Source organism: Caretta caretta, chromosome 3 (assembly GCF_965140235.1).
Source record: "Caretta caretta isolate rCarCar2 chromosome 3, rCarCar1.hap1, whole genome shotgun sequence".
NCBI lineage: Eukaryota > Metazoa > Chordata > Testudines > Cheloniidae > Caretta > Caretta caretta.
The window spans coordinates 168,771,385-168,790,807 of NC_134208.1; the positions used below are offsets into that span (position 1 = coordinate 168,771,385).

Below are 19,423 nucleotides of genomic sequence, written 5' to 3' on the forward strand. Positions count from 1 at the left end.
TCTAATAATAAACAGCATTTAATAAAAAAACCTCATCATGTTTTTAATTTCATCTGTAATATATATTGTTACAGGGCTCAACCAGGGGACTGCCTAGCTGGTCTGCTCTGAACCTTTGGCCATCCATTTTGCTTTATTCATATCCTCAGAACCACTTCCATGTAGTGATATATACATTGGGCCAAATCTCCACTGGGCACTTTGCCTGAGTAAGTACTACGTAGATAATGAGTAAAGACTTCACAATTTGGGACCTGATTCAGGAAAGCACTTAAGCACGTGCTTAAATCCATCCCTGTTCAAGACAGCACATAAGCATATGCTTAAAGTCAGGCACATGTTTAAGTCTCACATATGCTTAAATGATATCCTGAACAGGGATGCTCTCCTGAATCAGGGCCTTGGCTCAGTGATTATTTGGTCTGGTGTGGCTCCCTATGAAGTCAATGGGAGTTTGGCCACTGACTTCCGTGGTTTCAGAGTATTAGTTAGTCTGTATTCGCAAAAAGAAAAGGAGTACTAGTGGGACCTTAGAGACTAACCAATTTATTTGAGCATAAGCTTTCGTGAGCTACAACTCACTTCATCAGATGCATTCAGTGGAAAATACAGTGAGGAGATTTATATACACACAGAACATGAAAAAATGGGTGTTATCATACACACTGTAAGGAGAGTGATCACTTAAGATGAGCTATTACCAGCAGGAGAGCGGGCGGGGCGGGTACGGGAGGGGGGGGGGACCGAAAAGGACTGGATCCTTAATTAATTTTCAGTCTGCTGTGTGATGCCATAAATCGTCTGTGGCATAGAGAAGGTGAGAGCTAATCTGCATGGGATGGTGACAAGCCATATTCTTCTCCCTTTGTTTCATATTTACCTATTGTGCCTTCCCTGCACACAGTACAAGGTGCTTGATGATGATTAATAGACTCTTGTTCTCATCTGACTCCACTGAGAACTCCACTCTTTTTCCACCTTGATTGAATTGGCCTCGTTAACACTGGATCCCCACTTGGTAAGGCAACTCCCATCTTTTCATATGCTGTAATATATATACTGCTTACTGTATTTTTCACTCCATGCATCTGATGAAGTGGGTTTTTACCCACAAAAGCTTATGCCCAAATAAATTAGTTAGTTTCTAAGTGACACAAAGACTCCTAGACCTGGTCTACAGTACGCGGTTATTTCGGAATTAGCCGAGTTACTTCGAAATAAAACTGATTCCGTCCACACGACCAAACCAGTTTTTTCGATTTAAAGGGTTCTTTAATCCGATTTATGTACTCCACCTTGGCAAGTGGAGTAGCGCTACAATTGAGATCGCAGCTCCAGGTTGCAACTACTGTGGACGCAATTCTATGTTATTGGCCTCTGGGAGCTATCCCAGACTGCTCCCTTGTGACCGCTCTGGACAACACTCTCAACTCCGATGCACTAGCCAGGTAGGCAGTAAAAGCCCCGGGAACTTCTGAATTTCATTTCCTGTTTGGTCACCATCAGCACAGGTGACCATCAGCACAGTCCACCATCACAAGACACCACGCAGTCCCGGATTTGCAGACGAGCTCCAGCATGGTCCGAACAGGAGGTACTGGATCTCATCACATGTTGGGGAGACGAATCTGTTATGGCAGAACTACATTCCAAAAAAAGAAACGCAAATACGTACGCTAAAGTCTCCAGGACGATGACGGAAAGAGGCTACTCCAGGGACACAGAGCAGTGTTGTACAAAAATCAAGGAGCTCAGGCAAGCATACCAAAAAGCCAGGGAGGCGAACGGGCGCTCTGGGTCACAGTCCCATACATGCTGCTTCTACTGTGACCTGCATGCAATTATGGGGGGTGGCACCACCACTATCCCACAACTGTCTGAGGACACATGGAAGGGGGGAGTTGCACAAAGTGAGGAGGATGAGTTTTTGGAGGACGAAGAGGAGGAGGAGGACAGTGCACAGGCGGCAAGTGCGGAATCTGTTTTCCCCCCTAGCCAGGAACAATTCTTAACGGTGGAATCAATAGCCTCCTCCCACTCCCAAGGCAGGCTCCCGGACCATGACCTTGGAGAAGGCACTTCTGGTGGGTGAGAGCTTGATCAGAGCCACGTGGTGGGGCGTGGGGGAAAACCCAGCCATGCTGGGCTGTTCGTGTTAAGTTTAAAGGGCTCATCCCTGCTCAGAGCCTCATCGGAGCCATGCGGTGGGTGTTGGGGGAGGGTGTTGTGTGAAGCGATCATCCCAGAGAGCCCGCAGGCCCTCCTTTTATATGGCAAACCCACCAGACGTTGCTTGCTATGGGAAAGGGGGCCCAGCAGTTTGAAAGCATTGAAAAGAATGTGGAAGAAGCAGAACCCTGCGTGCCCCTAGGGCTTACCATGCCTGCCTGCAAGCTAAATTCTGTTGCCCAGCCACATGTGATGGCTTACTCACACCAAAGTGGCAGGCATTTCAGTATAAGAGGCAAAATGCGACCTTGTACAGAAAGAACATGTGCTGTGTACTATGAATTGCCTGTTTCACTGAGAAAGAGTGTCCCCTTTGTTCTCTAAAATGTATCTTTTAAAATTACCCTCCCTTTTTCTCCTCCCACAGGTGCAAATGTTTCAATGCAGTGTTTCATGTCCCAGAGGCTGGTCCAGAATAGAAAGCGGAAAAAAAGAACTCAGGATGACATGTTCGCCAAGCTCATATAGTCCTCCCATACTGATAGGACCCAGCTGAATGCGTGGAGGCAAACAATTGCGGAGTACCGTAAAGCATTACATGAATACGAAGAGAGGAGGGATGTGCGCTATGAGAGCAGGCAGGATGCTATGGTCAAGCTCATGGGGGAGCAAACTGACATGCTCTGCTGTATGGTGGATCTAATGCGGGAAAGGCAGCAAGACCACTGACTGCTGCTGCAGCCCCTGTATAACCGCCCTCCCTCCTCCCCAAGTTCCATAGCCTCCTCACCCAGACGCCCAAGAACACAGGGGCTACGGGGACCCACACACTCAAACCCAGAGGATTGCACAAGCAGCAGAAAGCTGGCATATCCGAAATTTTGATTTGGTTTCTAGACTTGTCCTTCCCTCCTCCTCCACCCCCCTAACCCAATACCCGGCCCCCTTCCCCCGGTCTACCTTCTAATTTCTCTCAATGTTTTGTGCAACAAATAATAAAGAACAGTTTTAAAACAATTGTGACTTTATTTCCTTTCATTTATACAAAGGGCAGGTAACCTCAAGAGAAACAAACACAACTGTCACACCGTACTCTGGCCAGTCATGAAACTGGCTTTCAAAGCTTCTCTGATGCGCAGCGGACCCTGCTGTGCTCTTCTAATTGCCCTGTTGTCTGGCTGTGCGAAACTGGCCGCCAGGCAAGTTGCCTCAACTCCCACCCCACCATAAACGTCTCCCCCTTACTCTCACAGATATTGTGGAGCACACAACAAGCAGCAATTACAATTGGAATATTGGTTGTGCTGAGATCTAACCGAGTCAGTAAACTGCGCCAGCGCGCTTTCTAACGTCCAAAAGCACATTCTACCACCATTCTGCACTTGCTCAGCCTATAGTTGAACTCCTCCTTACTACTGTCCAGAGTGCCTGTGTATGGCTTCATAAGCCATGGCATTAAGGGGTAGGCTGGGTCCCCGAGGATAACTATAGGCATTTCAACATCCCCAACAGTAATTTTCTGGTCTGGGAAGTAAGTCCCTTCCTGCAGCTGTTCAAACAGACCAGACTTCCTGAAGATGCGAACGTCATGCACCTTTCCCAGCCATTCCACACTGATGTCGGTGAAACGTCCCTTGTGATCCACCAGTGCTTGCAGCACCATGGAAAAGTACCCCTTGCGGTTTATGTACTGGCCGCCCCGGTGTTCTGGGGCCAAGATACGGATTTGCATTCCATCTATCGCCCTGCCGCAGTTAGGGAACCCCAGCGCATTAAAGCCATCCACAATGGTCTGCACATTTCCCAAAGTCACTACCCTTGATAGCAGCTGGTCAATGACTGCGTTGGCTACTTGCAGCATAGCAGCCCCCACAGTAGATTTGCCCACTCCAAACTGATTCCCGACTGACTGGTAGCTGTTGGGCGTTGCAAGCTTCCACAGGGGTATGGCCACTCGCTTCTCAACTGTGAGGGCTGCTCTCATTTTGGTGTCTTTGCGTTTCCGGGTAGGGGACAGCAAGTCACAAAGTTCCATGAAAGTAGCCCTATGCATACGAAAGTTTTGCAGCCACTGGGAATCATCCCATACCTGCAACACTATGCGGTCCCACCAGTCTGTGCTTGTTTCCCAGACCCAGAATCGGTGTTCCACAGCATGAACCTGGCCCAATGCCACCATGATCTCCCAATCGCTACATGCCATGCTTCTAGGAATGTCTGTGTCCATGTCCTCATCAGTATAGTGATCGTGCTGTTGTCGCTTCCTCGCCTAGTTTTGCAGGTACTGCACATACTGCTGGATAATGCTTGAGGTATTTACAATGGTCAAAACTGCAGTGGAGATCTGAGCGGGCTCCATGCTTGCCACGCTATGGCGCCTGCATGGATAATCCTGGAAAAGGGGTGTGAAACATAGGGGAGAGCAGAGTGGCAGTGGAAGAGGTGCTGTTCGGTTCACGGTAGCTGAAAAAAGGCGGGAAATGCTTGTCTTCTGTAGCTTTCACAGAGGCGGGACCCCAGGACAGACAACATGGAGAAGCTCGGTAGCGCAGCAAGAGTAGGAGAGCAGAGTTGACGGCGGAAGCTGTGCTGCTCGGTTCACGATGGCCGAGCAGAGTTGACGGCGGAAGCAGTCGATGAGGAAGAGAAAGAGTAGATACTTATAGAGATTATATAGAAAGACGAGAGGAAATGCAAGGTGGATTCATAGTATTAGGAGAGAAGCGGTGCACCATCTGCTGAAAGCACTATGGCGTCTGCACGCCAAAAAGGCGCGAAACGATTGTCTGCCGTAGCTTTCACGGCGGGAGGAGCAACTGATGACACACGCCCAGAAACACCCGTGAGAATGTTTTTGCCCCACCATGCACTGGGAGCTTAACCCAGAATTCCAATGGACGGCGGGGACTGCGGGAACTGTGGGATAGCTACCCACAGTGCACCGCTCCGACATTTGATGCTAGCCTCGGAACTGTGGACGCACTCCGTTGAATTCACGTGCTTTAGTGGGGACACAGAAGACCGAATGTATAAAATCGCTTCCGAAAATTCGAATAGAATAATTTCAAAATAATTTCATACTGTAGACATACTCCTACATACTTGTTTTTATTCTTTTTCCTGACTCCCAGGCAATCTCAGTTTCACCTTCGACTCCTCTCTCCTGCCCCCATAGTTGGTTTTCTGCTAAATCTGGTCAGTTCTTTTTAGGATTTCCCTAATCTACACGTCCCTTACTTTCCCCACTGCTCTTCTACCTTTTCCACATTTTGGTCACCTCTTATCTTGATTACTGCCTGTCCCTCACCCTCCCACCACTACTGCCTAAGTCACCTTTCCTCTCTTTGCACTCTGACTATATCACCACCCTCCACTCCATGAAACCCTCCATTGGTTTCCCATCTCCAACCACATCAGATTCCAGCTCCTTGTACTCAGCTACTAGGCCCTATGTTATCTTCCCCACACTGTCACCTCTGCTGTCATTCCTCCACTTCCCTTCTCACTCCCTGCTCTCTTCCAATCCTCTTGCCTTATTGCCTTCTTCCTCTCCATTTCCCACTCCCTCCTTCCTTATCATGCTGCCCTTTGCCAGGAACAGCCTCACTGCTTTCATCTGCCATGCACCTTTAATTTCACCTTCCATCTTCAAGAAACCACCTTCATCTCATCAGTTATCCTGAGATTCTCCCTATTTTGAACTGTTGCTCTGTCTCTTGCCTGTGTTTGTTTTAGCCAGTTCTTTGGGGCAGAGAAGTATTTGTTTCTATGAGCCAGATTCAACCTGGCTCCAGCATGGGGGAGTAAGCAAGAGGGACACAAAGATCCTCTTCCCACCCTGAGTAAATGTACAGTGATACAGAAATGTTTTATCTAATCATAATCATTTAGATGTCATTGTCCATTTCCCCCATCCCTTCCAGACACACCCGCCTTTCCAGGCCATCATCCCTCAACCTCTGTGCCTCTCAACCATCCCTACCAGCCCATCCCTTCTCTGTCCCCAGGACCCACCACCAATAAAAGATTTGTACTAACTGCTGTGACCGGACAGGGCTGCATTTCGCACAGCTGTAGCTGTGTGTTATTAAACACCCTGGATTCAAAATGGTATCAATTTACTCTGAAAAATTCCAGATTCCATGCCCCAGAGTTTATCACTGTATATTGAAGCTCCAGCTGTGGGGCCTGACTTATTAAGACTTAGGCTGGCGATGCAGACTTCATGCCAAGGTAACCGGTGCCTTAGAAATTTGGCAACACAGATGGTAACAAAATAAATTAGCGTCTCTTCCTCCCAGACTGCTGGGGAATTTAGAGATGGTCTCAAACCAAACCCCCTGGCTCTGAGCATTTCCAGACTTCGGGAGTGTTTGGATGCAGACGCGAACTTTACACATGGTCCCATGGGCTGACCCGAGCCGCTGGACCCGGACCCCTAACCGTCGCGTCCAGGCCTAGGAGGGCGCTGCGCTGTGGGGACGAGACCACAGAGGAGTCTTGCGAGGCGGGTGGCCGCAGAGCGAGTAACGCCAAGCCGGGACGGCGATTGCAGCGGCTCCGGGGAAGCGGCGCGCGGGCCCCCGCTCTCAGGGCCACGTGGCGCCGAGCCGAGCTGTCAGATCAGAAGCTGGCGGGACCCACGTGGGGCAGGACTGGGGGCCCGCACCCTGACAGCCAGTGGAGCAGGTGGCCCCGCGCTCCCGCGAGCTCGGCCTCACCCCCACGCCCCGCCCCGCGGCTCCTCCCGGCCCAGCCCGGCTCTCAGCCACCTCGGCTTAGCTCGGTCTCTATGGCAACCGCCGCTCAGGAGCTGGGCGAGGGGGCGGGCGCTCAGCGGAGGCGGATCCCGCCGGCCGCGGCGACCCGGCAGCGCCTGCCGCCTGTCCCGCTGCCCCGCCTGTCACTTCGGAGCCTGCCGCCGGGCGCCGCGCCGCGCCCCTGGCCCCCGGGCTTCCCGCCGCGCGGCTCCGGGCGCCCCCGCTCCTCGCCCGAGTCCCGCCGCGGCCCGGCCCGGGTAAGGAGCGCGGCGGGGCGCGTGCCGGCGGGGCAGAGTCCCGGGACCGGGACGGTGTGTCCAGCCTGCCGACGCGCGCGGCGGGGGTGCCCACCGGCCTGCCCTGCCCTGCCCAGCGCCCGGCTCTCGCTGGCGTGCCCGGGGCTAGCCCGCCTTGCCGGAGGTCGCGGCTGGGGGCAGCCAGGGCACTGTCCCCCCCGGGCCGTGTCCTCCGGGGAGCGCCCGGCGGAGCGGCCCTGCCCGGCTCCCGGCCATCGCTCCCCAACTTCTCGGCGGGTGCCAGCCCGGGCACATGCCTCGGGCGGGGCTGGGTCCCCTCCGCGGTGGCCGCCCGGGGACTGCAGCGGCAGGCAGCGCAGTGGCGGCGGTGGGACCCAGGGGGCGGCGGCTTGGGTTGGGCAGGTGCCAGGGGCGGGGAAGCTGGAGCGCTTCTAAAAGGCGGCCCGTCCCCGGCAGGCAGCACAACCCAGTGGAGCGGTGGGAGCTGGCCCCAGAGGCCGGGCTGGTCTCCAGGTGTCCGGACTGGTCTCCAGGTGTCCGGACTGGGTGCTGCCGCGTGTTCCGCGCACGGGAGCTCGGTTCGGGCGCTGGACGGAGCCTGCGGGGCTTTTCCTTTGCCCGGAGCGCGGGGACCCGGTCTGCTCTGGTTGGAGGTATGTTCCTCTCTTGCTCCCCCTCAGCCGCCTTTAGGAGTTTCGAAATTGGCGGTCAGTATTTACCACTGACTTGGCATAGAAAGTGCCCGGAGTAGGTTCGTTTGTATTTGACTTTCCACCTTCCAAGGAATAAACGAGCACAAACAAGTGACTCGAGACTACTGCAGTCTTGAAATCAAGCAAAGTTACATTTAACTGAGGCAATTCTACCAGGAAAATGAGTTAGAATTCACTGGGCAGCCTCTGTCACAGACCATCCATTGACTGTTGTGACAGTCATTATAAGGGGTCATGCATCCACTTGAAATCAAATCTTGGTATACCACTGTGCTTGTTTTGGTCGTTTCCCCGGATGCTGTGCTTATTTAAAACACAATTTAAAAACTAGGAGGCTGATTCCCTTCCCAGTAACTCCAGTTTTAGGCATGCATAACTCAACCAGACTCTGTGGCAATGACTACACCTGTAAAACTGGAGTGACACGTGAAGAATTAGGTCCTAAAATATTTGTTGTGCTGTCACTTAGTGAGATGAGGGTAATAAAATATCATATGCTTTTATGCTTTTTTTTAAACTAACCCTCGGCTGTTTTTAAAATGAAAGTATATGTCTGTCTATCTAGGACTTATATGTGCTTCATCATAGTATCTTATATCATCCTCTAATTGAAAATTAAAAAAACAGAGTTCTCTGTCCATAAAAACTGTAGGTCTGATCCAAAGCCCTTAAAAGTAATGTGAATAATTCCACTGATTTTAATAAGGATTGGATCAGGCCCTGTGATCTTCTGGTATTTTCAGAAGAACATTGGTTACCAGCTCAGATGTTATAATTGAACTTAATTTAAATAGTGGTCACTAAGATGGTGGTTTAAGCATGAGGTAACAGGGTACATATAAAGAAAAGGAACACAAGAGAAAAGCAATGTTAGCTTCTAAGTATTGTTCAGATCAAGATATGTGTGCAGAATTGTAAGCAGCTGGTATTTTTTACACACTCCCAGAACAAATTCTGCTCTCATTTACATCTGGGTCAATCCAGAATAATTCCCCTGAAATCAGTTGTGTTATTCTGTGTTTATTCCAGTGTAATGGAGGCACACATTCTGCTCTCAGTGCTAAATATCTCAATTTAGTTTCAGCAAAGGTTGGTAATGACCAAGAGCGGTTACCTCCTGGAAGGCTGCTTGGAGTCTCAGTGGACAGGTACGGCTGTCATAATGGGCATCATTGATAGGCTCCTCTGCAGAGAAGCTCTGGACTAAATGGGTTTTGCAGAGTAAGGGAAGCTTGCCTGCTTTTGTCTTTTCTGTACTTGTTCTATGGAGAGAGGAGTTCAGTTTTCAGTGCTGGAAAATTGGCATTGTTGTCATGAGCACTAATTTCATATCAATACGTATTTTTAAGCAGCTACTGTGCTACACCAAACTTTGAGACTGAGCCCAATATCCTGCAATATTTACACAGGCAAAATTCCCATGTAGTAATCTAGGAGTTTTGCCTGTGTGGGAGTGAGTGAGATCTTCAGGATTTAGCCCACAGTAAATATTTTCAGTAGGAATTTTATTAGTTTCATGATGGTGGCTCTGTTGTACACAGATACACATGCTCCTGTGAATATATATTCCCACCATATGCCACTATGGTATCTGTTGTGAATAAAATATCCCTTCAAAACTTTCCAGATGATGGATTGGTTATAGAGTTCATGCCATCCCATCTGCATATTCATAGCACATAGTCTGGTCTATACTGGGAATATAGAAATAATATAGGAAACTCTAAAGACTAACAGATTTATTTGGGCATAAGCTTTTGTGGGCTAGAACCCACTTCATTGGATGCATGGAGTGAAAATTACAGATGCAGGCATTATTATACTGACACATGAAGAGAAGGGAGTTACCTCACAAGTTGAACCAGTGTTGACAGGGCCAATTCAATCCCGGTGGATCTAGTCCACTCCCAATAATAGATGAGGAGGTGTCAATTCCAGGAGAGGCAAAGCTGCTCTTGTAATGAGCCAGCCATTCTCGGTCCCTATTCAGGCCCAAATTAATGGTGTTAAATTTGCAAATGAATTTTAGTTCTGCTGTTTCTCTTTGAAGTCTGTTTCTGAAGTTTTTTTGTTCAAGTATAGCTACTTTTAAATCTGTTATAGTGTCCAGGAAGATTGAAGTGTTCTCCTATTGGCTTTTGTATGTTACCATTCCTGATGTCTGATTTGTGCCCATTTATTCTTTTACATAGGGACTGTCCAGTTTGGTCAATGTATATGGCAGAGGGGCATTGCTGGCACATGATGGCATATGTAACATTAGTAGACGTGCAGATGAATGAGCCTCTGATGGTGTGGCTGATGTGGTTGGGTCCTCTCACCTGCACGTCTACTAATGTTAGCATCTGTAATTTTCACTCCATGCATCTAATGAAGTGGGTTCTAGCCCACGAAAGCTTATGCCCAAATAAATCTGTTAGTCTTTAAGGTGCCACCGGACTCCTTGTTGTTTTTGTGGATACAGACTAACACCGCTACCCCTGATAGGAAACTCTGTTAACCTTAACAGATCCATTGATATAAGAATTTGTAATTCGAGGCCACAGCTCATGAGCAATAACTCTGTTCATTTAATATGAAGATAATGTGTTATGTTTAAATAAGCCTGTGGTATAAACCACAATGCAAGGGATTCCTGAGCTGAAGTTACATCCTTGACTCACCCTTTTGTGGCTAAGGAATACTGTTACAATAACTAAGGATTAACAATGGGTGAGTCAGGGATATATATTTAGTTTTAATTCTGAAATCCTTTTGTATTGTGGATTTACACCAGATCCTTAACATTATTTGAACATATCTTTAAAATTAGATAAGCTACAAAATGACAGGAAAGAGATGTTGCTCATGGTATGTGTTCCAGCGGGATTCCTTTCTACCTCTTTTCAGAGTAGCAGCCGTGTTAGTCTGTATTCGCAAAAAGAAAAGGAGTACTTGAGGCACCTTAGAGACTAACAAATTTATTTGAGCATGAGCTTTCGTGAGCTACAGCTCACTTCATCAGATGCATTCAGTGGAAAATACAGTGAGGAGATTTATATACATAGAGAACATGAAACAATCAATCACTTAAGGTGAGCTATTACCAGCAGGAGAGGGGGGAAGGGGGAACCTTTTGTAGTGATAATCAGCAGTTGACAAGAACGTCTGAGGAATGGTGTGTGTGTGTGGGGTAAACATGGAGAAATAGTTTTACTTTGTGTAATGACCCATCCACTCCCAGTCTCTATTCAAGCCTAAGTTAATTGTATCCAGTTTGCAAATTAATTCCAATTCAGCAGTTTCTCTTTGGAGTCTGTTTTTGAAGTTTTTTTTATTGAAGAATTGCTACTTTTAGGTCTGTAATCGAGTGACCAGAGAGATTGAAGTATTCTTCAACTGGTTTTTGAATGTTATAGTTCTTGACATCTGATTTGTGTCCATTTATTCTTTTACGTAGAGACTGTCCAGTTTGACCAATGTACATGGCAGAGGGGCATTGCTGGCATATGATGGCATATATCACATTGATAGATGTGCAGGTGAACGAGCCTCTGATATTGTGGCTGATGTGATTAGGCTCTATGATGGTATCCCCTGAGTAGATATGTGGACACAGTTGGCAACGGGCTTTGTTTACCTCTTATTTACGGCATAACTGGGTGCAATTTGATAGTCTGTATTATGCAGGAAGACAGACTACATGATCTTTTCTGGACCTAAGATATATGAATCTAGTGATTACCTGCTCCATCCCAGACATGCAGCCACTTCTTGGGTAAAATATGGCAGCCCTGAAGCAGCAAACATCAACATTATACAATTGGCCCAGGAGGCTGAATTAAGGAAAGGGTGTTTGTCTTAATTCTGAACTTCCTGACTTATTAGGTTTAAACCACTCCACTGATATCATTTGTATTTATTTATTTATTTGTTTATTGTGGTTTGCATTAGAAAATGTTTAGTGCTTGAAGTCTGTGTGGGAAAGTGGCATGAAAATAGTTCTGGGTCTTGGCAGATGAACCTGATTTGCTCTGATAGGTAGGCAGACTGAAATGCTATTATGCATTTGAAGCAAATTGTGAAAAACAAAACAAAAACCCTTTTGCTTCTGCAGATAACATAAAGGTTAGCTTTTGTGGAGATTCCTAGCCATAGTTAGGGATCTACTCTGTTGGCTTTTTTTATTTGACATATAAAAGTCAGCTGCTGTAAATCAACATAACTCTTGGCTTCATTTGAATTATGTGGATTTACACAATGTAGTTCCATTAAAGTCAATGGAACTATGGCTCTTACATCAGCTGTAGATCTGGAGTAGATATATTTTTTTCTGCTTAGTAGCACATGGTCCTTTTTATATTTTCCCATAATCAGCCAAAACACATGCTTTCTCTATAACTTCTGATCATGACCGTTGCAGTGTTCATGTCACAGTCCATGTCATGTTCCTTTACTCTCTTGTAATTAAAGTGTATGTTGAAAACACATTGAAAAAAGTTTTTCTTTTATAACAACAAATCTCTAGGAATCAAAATATTTCAGAAATTATACAATCATAGGGAAGGTCATGTGCTTTTAATTTTATAAAAAGGTTTCTTACATAATCTTGTGGGTGCCATTAAATGTAGAAAATGCAACACAGTTGTAGTATGCGTCTTGGAAGAAATTATGATGTCTTTATATCCTCTGGTTTGTGTTTAGTCTTTTATCTCACAGCACCTTGTGTAAGATTTTCTTGTTCTCCCTTAAATTACCCTTTAAGCGGTACAATATACAGTGGGCCAGGTCCTCTGCTCAGTGTATGTACATCTACTCCATAATATAAAATACAAAAATGATATGCTGTACTTGGAGCTAAAAATGTACTCATCACATGCCGCTGAAAGTTACTGTCAGTCATGTCACATCTCTATCAAAAGCAACCTAATATAATGGCAGGGCCCAATCCTGACGTTGACTTGTTCCATTGATGTTACTGACTACTTGAGTCAGTAAGCGCTACTCATGTAAGATAGGGATGGGAGGATAGGGCCTTACCTGGAAGTCGACTGCTAGCATTCCAAACTGTCACCTTCGAATTAGCTCATCCCTAGAAATCATGTCAGACTATTTACAGCCCTGCAAAGCCTATAGCCAGGAAGACTGACAATAAATACGTTTCACTTAGACCTGGTCTACACTTAAAATTGACTTAGCTATATCAAATGTGAAAAATCCACACCCTTGAATGCCAAAGTTAACCTGACCTAAGCCGCAGTATAGATACGGTTAGGTCTACAGAAGAATTCTTTCATCAACCGAGCTACCGCCACTCTGGGAGGTGGATTAACTACAGTGATGGAAAACCCCTTTCCACCAATGTAGGAAGCCTCTACAATATGGACCTACAGCAACACAGCTGCAGCACTACAACTGTGTGACTGTAGCACCCTTAGTGTAGACATGGCCTTACAGTGTTACACTTACAGGTACCTCAGTTATCCAGACCTCCCTGGTATTTGAAACAGGGTCATGTCCTCTGACATCTGTTAATTACTTTGACAATTCCCTTTGTATCCCATATCTTGTTTCCTCCATAACACTTGGATAGTCCAGCTTGTAAAGCCAAACAAACAATATTTTGTCCACTGTGGTACAAAACAGAATAACTGAAATGTGCGCAAGAATTATGCCTTTTAATTCCACTTGTCGGGAACAAGAAAGATGTTGCATAACTCATTATATTTGTCCTGCTTTGTAGGTGAGAAGGTCAATGTGCTTTACGGCACTAACGAATTAAGCCTCACAACATCCCTGTGGGATAGATACATGTGATTATGCCCATTTTACCAATGAGGAAACAGAGAGGTTAAGCAACTAGTCCAAAATCACACAGGAAGTCTGTGGCACAGCCAGGAATATAACCCAGGTTTCCTGACTTCCAATCTTGCCTCTTAAGTACAAGACTTTCCTTCCATTTTATGGTTTATTACATAGATTGGCTTCTCAAACTGCGGTCATGACCTCCAAGGTGGTTGCAAATAGGTATCAGGAGGTCATAATCACTCTGCCCTTCCCCTATTGCTAAGTATAAAGGTGGGAGGATCTTGGCTAGATGGGAAGGGGTGGTGGTGCTGGGGGCCCTGGTATGGAAAAAGAGGTCCCCGTATGGAAAAAGTGGAAAACTTTTGATGTAGTTCATTCTACTGAAAACTATGGGAGGAAGAAAGCAGATATTTTTATTACAATTGTATGGCATGTTATATAATTAATATTACAGAGGCGTCAGTAGCAACTTCATAATTAGGGCTGTGCTGAGCTTTTCACTTAAAGCAGGATTAAAACTCCCATTTGAGATGTCAGTGATTGAATTTAGTCTCCAGATTTAACACAGTTGCTGTTCAGAGGACAGTTGGATTGATGATCACAGAATCATAGAATATCAGGGTTGGAAGGGACCTTAGGAGGTCATCTAGCTCAAAGCAGGACCAATCCCCAACTAAATCATCCCAACCAGGGCTTTGTCAAGCCTGACCTTAAAACCCTCAAAGGAAGGAGATTCCACCACCTCCCTAAGTAATGCATTCCAGTGCTTCACCATCCTCCTAGTGAAAAAGTTTTTCCTAATATCCAACCTAAACCTCCCCCACTGCAACTTGAGATCATTGCTCCTTGTTCTGTCGTCTGCTACCACTGAGAACAGTCTAGATCATTCTCTTTAGAACCCCCTTTCAGGTAGTTGAAAGCAGCAATCAATAGAACTCTATAGTAAGTTTGACAATGTGCCCCTCCAAGATCCAAGCCCTGCTTTTCAACCCAATTTGACTGCCAGTCTCTCCTTCTGCCTCCTCCCTCCATTTTGTTTGTTGCTGTCCTCTTGTTAGTGTATGTACAACGTGCCTCAGGTGGCATGTGATCAGGATTCATCACCAAATTTGGTCTGCTGGTTAGATGATTAGCTTTCCTGTCCCAGGCCAGGTAGTGACCGGGAGTGCGACATGAACACTGATTCATGCCCCCTTTTGTTGGTGTTGTAGGCAAGGACATGGTGTCAGGGAGAAAGGGAGAACTTTGCTTGCTGAACTCTTCTTTCTGCCATGGAAGCACATTCTCCAACTGATAAACCTCCTGTGATTCACAACACAGCAGACATCTTCTAACAAAACTTAGCAAGTTTGTCAGACTGGGTTGAGCATGACTGATCTCTAGGACCCTGAAGGGGATCAGGGTCTGTCTGTCTATATGTGCAGCCTGCAGTCAGAATAGCCTGCTAGCTAGTCAAAGGAAATGTATACCACAGCTCAGTAGTGGGTCTGGGGGAAGGGTAGGTAGCTGACCTAGGAAGCCACAACTAGGGTTGCCAACTTTCTACTTGCACAAAACTGAACACCCTTGCCCTGCCCACTGCCCCGCCCCTCCTCTGAGGCCCTACCCATTCCCCGCCCCTTCTCCAAGGCCCTACACCCTGCTCACTACATCCCTCCTCCCTCTGTTGCTCACTCTCCCCAACCTCACTAACTCGCTCGTTTTCAATGGGCTGGCTTGGGGCTGGGGTGCTGGAGGGGGTGAGGGCTCTGGCTGGGGGTGCGGGCTCTGGGGTAGGGCCAGAGATGCAGGGCTTGGGGTACTGGAGGGGGTGCTGCTCCCATTGGCTGCGGTTCCCAGCCAATGGGATCTGCGGGGTTGGCACTTGGGGCGGGGGCAACGTGCAAAACCCCTGGCTGCCCCTACGTCTAGGAGCTGGAGAGAGGACATGCCTGCTGCTTCCTGGGAGCTGCGTGGCATGGCGGCTAGCAGGGAGCCTGTCAGACCTGCTGCATGGCACTGCCAACTGGACAGTCAACAGCCCGGTCAGCGGTGCTGACTGGAGCTAACAGGATCCCTTTCTAACCAGGTGTTCCAGTAGAAAACTGAACACCTGGTCACCCTAGCCACAACACACATAGGCTTGGTACTTTCCTGGCTCCTCAGTTCATTGTCTGCATTAGCTCCCCTATTGATTTCCTCCCTTCCTGGCTCTAGCTTTGCATGAGATGTTTGGACTGGATTTTCCCTCTGTTCGAAAACAGGCAGTGTGAATTGCAGGTAATCTGCTCTGCCTGCCCTACACCCTTCTTGTTGGGGTGTGTGATTTTTCAAAAGCACCTAGGACACTGAGGACTACAAGCCCTATTGAAAGCCTGTGGGACTTGTACTCCCAAGTCACTTAGGTACTTAGTGGGGATTGGACAAATGAATTCGCAGTCCTTGCTCAGGCCAAACTCCCTTTGATGCCAGTGTGCCTGAACTTTTTTCCTAAGTGATTATCATCTTGCGGCACAGCTCTGATGCCCTGCTACAGCAACACCTTTCAAAGGTGTACTCCCTCACAGCACTAGTCTCTTTGATAAAGAGCCACTGAAACAGATCAAAAAGCTGAAGGCCATAAGAAGAGCTCACCACATTGCAAGATCATACCCATAGTGAGTCAGTGGGAATTAAAACCCAGGTTTCCTGACTCCCAGTTTCCTGCCCTATCCACTAGGGGCCCTGCTGCCTCTAATGAAACAGCCAGCAATGGAAATAGCTGGAAGATGTTGGAAGGTCATAATCTGTTCAGCTTCACAAGTTACCCGTTCAGGGCCTAGCTCTCTTCTCACTAGGCTGTGTGTACACTGGTGCGTATATACCAGTGTGAGGTCAGACTCAGACAGTAATAAGAACAGGCTAATTGACAGGAATATAGCACTAATTAGCCTGTTGGCTGCTAACAAATGCTGGTAAAATACCCATATGTTATATGAGACACCCAGCTCAACCTGTATCAGAGGAAGGTGCTGGCTGAGTGTTGTAGGTATTTGCATCTTTTCTAAATAACAGCAGAATAGTTTCTCTTTAATATAACTTGCCACAGTCATGTGAATGAGAGTGCAGAGACATTTAAATCTTTACAACGTCTCAGTTCATTCTGCCATTCACTTTTGCTAGCAGTGAGCTTGCCTCAGTGCCTCTCACTGGATCATGTCAAGGTATCTTAACCTTTAATAACATAGTGGTGAACACACGCTAAACTCACAAATACAATTATACCATCTAAGTATGTAACAGAGCATAGATGCATTTTAGGGTAATGGAGTTATGGATTCAGAACCATCAGCACACCATTCTCATCTGAGCTTAGTCACCTATACAGGTGGACTAGACCTGCAACAGGCAGACATTGCCATCTGTGGTAATGTGAAAGTAAGAGAGGCTGTCTTGAAAGAACTGGAAGTCATCTTGGCGATATTACCATTATCATTAATAGGAAGGGAACTGGCTCCTGCTCCCACTGTACTGTATGGGAGTTCAGTAGGAGCAGGATCATTTCCAATAGTTGTTCTGCTTGCTAACGTAAGGGTAATCAAAGCTTCGGGGCATAAACTAATCACCACAGGGTTCCCTCATGTGCACAACTAGTTAGGGTATCATTATTTATAGAGCACCAGAAGTGTATGTGTTGCTTTACACACACATATGGTCCTTGTCCCACAGAACTTGCAATCTTTGCTTTGTTTTTTACCTTCTTCTGAAGGATCAGGTTGCTGTTAGATGCAGGATACTGGACCAGTGGTTTGATCCAGTTTGGCACATTTTCTGAATCTGGAAGAGTCTAAGAATTAGACTGCAATATTTTCAAACTTGGGACCCCAAGAACAGACTTCTTGGGGCACCTTTCTTTAATGGTGTGGATTCTTTTAGTGACATGCACATTGATGGACAATCATATCACCTAGATTTGTAGATGCTGTAAGAAACTGGGAGGTAATTGTAAAAACCATTTCCAGGTTTGTGCCCCACTCCGATACTGATGTACTGATGCATAACACACTTCTAGACTCCACTTTTGGAAATGTGACTTTATTGATTTGTTGACTGATCTTTGAGCAAAACCCTTGCAGAATGGGGCAATCTTACCAAAAAAGGTTCCTCCAAAGCTAGGTATTTTCAACACGTTTTCCCAGTCCTTATGTATTAGGATCGAATTTACATACGTTACAAATTGCAGTTCTAGGAACTCCACAAATGTTATCTTAGAGATCTTGTTCCCTACTGTATTTGTATTTATTTTATTTTTCATTTTATTACTTGCACTTTTCGGGCCATGGAGAAAATATAAAATCATACACAATTAAATCTTAAAATGACGTAGTGTCAAACTGGAAATCTCCCATGCCAACACAGAACTCCAACCCTCCCAGCTTATCTCATCAGGCAAAAGCCAGGGTAAATAAATAGATAGATCTACATCATGCTCCGAAAGTCATTTGACTTGTGAATTTCTGGACAAGCACAAGAAGCAAGCCCCAGAATTGAGGGGCTCCTCCCAGAGAATACTCTGATGCTAAATATACTAATCTAGATTTGTCAGCTCAAGCTTACCACCTGGTCTCAACCTCCAGGATGAGGCATGAAGAGAGAAGTGGCCTCAAAGATAACCAGGATCCAAACCATGCAAGGCTTTTTAGATTAAAATCAACACCAGGAATTGCACCTGAATACTAAATTGGATGCCAGTGATGTCTATGGAGTAACCGTGCATTATGCCCCATACCTGGCACAACAGTAAGCAAGCAGACAACTGTTCCACCCTAGCTGAAATTTCCAAGTGGTCTTCAAATGTAGCCCTGAATAGAGCACCTTGCAGTAATGCAGTCTTGAAGTGACAAAGGTGTGGCTCAGTGAGGCAAGGTCCACTTTTGAAACAATTTCCTTGCCATATGGAGAAGAAAAGCCCTTTGACCACTACTATTTCTGGGAGTCCAGAAGCACTTAGGAGGATACTCCAAGTTGTACCTTGAGTTCTAAGTGATTATGAACTTTTGGTAATTATCACTATACTGGGGACTAGAACTTTAGTCACTTTGCAACTCAGATATGAAATTCTCCTTCTCTCCTGGCTTCTGAGGCTGCTGCCATTTTTAGGTTTTAGATCTAAGCTTACGGGTGAGACTTTCAAAAGCACTTAAGTGATTTAGGATCATATGTTCTATTGATAGTCAATGAGATTTGTGCTCTTAAGTCATTTAACTGTTTGAGTTGCTTATTTTAATGGTTTTGTGACTGAATGAAGGTATCAACAGAAGCATAGAGATATAAGGCCAAATTCAGACCTGTGTTAGTTGGTACATCTCTCTCTAGGGGCTTCATTAGCTTATGCTACATTTGAATTTGGCCTAGAAAATCAAGGTAGAAATTATCTTGTAGGTCCTCCTGCCTAGAGGAGGAGTGGATGTGTTGGTGCTTAGCTTGCTGAGTGCTTAAGATAGTGTTCTGAAGCATACAAGTGGAAGGTAAATTATAATATGTAATCATTATATACCGCCTCTACACGTTGTGTTAACTGCTTCACTGCTGGTTCGTCACTCCACTTACTGTGCTGCTACTCTCACCTCCTATTAATGCTCCGTGTAAATCTATGGAGCGTCAGGACTTAGATGTACAGTTTACTAGCAACCATGATCAAGAGATGGTTATGAGGGAGAACTCATCAGGAAATTACGTTTTTCCCCTGTGAAAAATTTCAATGACATTTTCTTCCTTT

The 19,423-nt window shown here is 46.3% G+C and overlaps 1 protein-coding gene across 2 annotated transcripts in view; it reads left to right on the top strand.

Moving 5' to 3' along the window:
- The first annotated feature begins 7,086 nt into the window (after window positions 1-7,086).
- The window catches only part of RD3 (RD3 regulator of GUCY2D), a 31,076-nt gene continuing 18,739 nt past the window's right edge, over window positions 7,087-19,423 (top strand). The window contains exon 1 of one of the 2 annotated variants that reach the window (XM_048843109.2): window positions 7,087-7,186. The gene's annotated coding sequence lies outside the window, so the exon portion shown is untranslated. Of the gene's footprint in view, window positions 7,187-7,632; window positions 7,840-19,423 lie in introns of those variants that run through there. The other variant, XM_048843108.2, reaches the window with a different exon arrangement.